Here is a 2,394-nt window from a genome sequence, read left to right on the forward strand (position 1 = left end):
TATTGTAGATTAATATGTTCATGTTGTGTTAGTTGTATCATGTTCATGCTATATTGTTCCGATGATATCATGATAATCCCTGCTTAACCTGTAATTGCCATGCTGTTGTTTGTCTTGAATGCTTCTGGTTATTGTGAGCTTGCAAGTACATTCAATGTACTGACCTGGCGTGTCATGCCAGTTTGCAGGTCATGCCGGATTTGATTGCTTGCTTGTCGTGGTTTCCGTTCGTGCGAGCTAGGATAAGCGTTCCAGCCAGAGTCCCTGCGCAGTGGAGTTCACCACCGTCGCCGTTGTTCCGCTGCTAGAATTAATCCGCTGCTTCGAGTTGTTCTGCTGCTTGCATAGAGCAACTGAGGATGGCGTAGTGTCGCCGTACCGATGTTATTCATTGTAATATCGGAGACCTTGTATTCATATTCGTGTAATAATAGAAGGCTGGTTTGTTCTATGCTGAGCAGTGCCGTATTTCAGAAGACTTCATCTCGATCTCTGGGCTGGAATACGGGGCGTTCCGGTTTTCTCTGAGCCGGGGTGCCACACGTATGAATGTAAAGTCGGAGTCAGACTGAATGAAATCTATGGTTTGATCGATTGAATGTTCTGCTAGAGTCGTATCAAATTAAATATAAAACGTCATCAAGCCACATGTATTCCTTCTCATCCAACGACCTAGACTGCTTCAATGTCGAGCGCTCAACACGTTTAGCGTGCAGTTAATTTCATGCCAAAAATAGTGCTAATCACATAATAATACGTAAATAATATCCTACATAATATCCACATGCACTTAATATACTTCCAAATTAACGTGCATTGCACGTACACATTGACTAGTACTACTAGTACGTGAAACTGGTGCCGTAACTTGTGAACGCGTACAGATATGGTCAACAGCAACATCGCCCGCGAGTTCTTCGTGTTTGCCCGTGCCTCTAAACGTAGAAGGGGAGGAGAGAGAGAGCACACATGGAACCCACCAGTAAGTGAAGGCGAATAGTACGTGCTAACGAGCCGGTCCCACTAATGTACTAAAAATAATATTACATGTTATCCATTAAATAGGCTGTGGTAATATAAAAACATTATATGAACAAAGGGGGGTATAACAAACATTGATGTTCTACGTATGTTGCCTATTGACGTGCGGCTTGAAGGCCTTGGTCGCATGTTCGAACCTTGTCCTTTTTAATTTTTAATTTATATATGGGTCCAAATTTGTTTCATGACAGGTGGGCCCCTCTGTGTGTAGTTTGTAGCACTTTAATTTGTGGGTCAAAATTTGTTCCATTACAGGTGGACTATCGGTGTGTAGTTTTGTAGCTTATTTGTAATAATTAAGGAGAATAACAGAGTTTTTTGCAATAATACCATGGTGTGACGTTGAAGGCGAGAAAGGACGTGCGAGAGCGTGATGACCGAGCCAGATGGAAATCAATTGGGGGAGGTGAGGGGGTTGCAACGGTGTTTGGAGTAGTTGTGGGCCGAATGCTACGAAAATATAATCTAAACCCACCGGAATAAATGCCTACACAAATTAATCCAAGGTTGGAGTCCCCCTCGCAATTTAAATAGCTCCGGCTTTGCGAGGGATGGAGAGGTAGCTTCAATGTGTGGAAGATACGGCATGAGAAAGCGAGGTCAATCGAGACATATATAGATAGGGAGACAAAGTGAGTGTGGTCCGACATTCATTGAAAAGATATATATATGCTCTAGAGAGATATTGTCCGATTGAGCTTTTGGGAAGGGTGAGGGCTGTAAGATAGAGCTTGAGAGATGATCCAATCACAGACATGTAGATATATCTTGTGCATGGGAGGAAGTAAGGTCAATCGATTACATATATAAAGGGAGAGAGATTGAGAGAGTGTGGGTCATCGTGCAATCGAAAGAGTAAGACGGGTTGGAGAGAGTGACCTAGATAGACAATGTGCGTGAGAGAGTATACAATATGAATATGTCGAATTGGGCTCAAACATGGAGATATATCGTTTGTGTCTGAGAAAGAGCGAGGTCAATCGAGACATACAAAGAGAGAGAGAGAGAGAGAGAGAGAGAGGAGGGGGAGAGAGAGAGAGGGAGATCAAGAGAGAGAGAGAGAGAGATTGAGTGAGCATGGCCTGCCATGAGGTCGAAAGAGTGGGGGCGGCTTGGATGGACTGACCTAGATAGACAATCTGCGTGAGAGAGTGTAGAGTGTGTCGATCGAGGCCCGAACAGGGAGATATATCATTTGTGTGTGAAAGAAAACGAGGTTAATCGAGACTCAGATAAAGAGAGCGAGATTGAGCGAGTGTGGTCCGCCGTGTGGAAGAAAGAGTGAGACAATCTTGAGTGAGTGACCTATATAGACAACGTGCGTGCATGCACACTAGAGGTTGGGGGCTAGAT

Source organism: Aegilops tauschii, chromosome 2, assembly GCF_002575655.3.
Source record: "Aegilops tauschii subsp. strangulata cultivar AL8/78 chromosome 2, Aet v6.0, whole genome shotgun sequence".
In the NCBI taxonomy this organism is placed as follows: Eukaryota; Viridiplantae; Streptophyta; class Magnoliopsida; order Poales; family Poaceae; genus Aegilops; species Aegilops tauschii.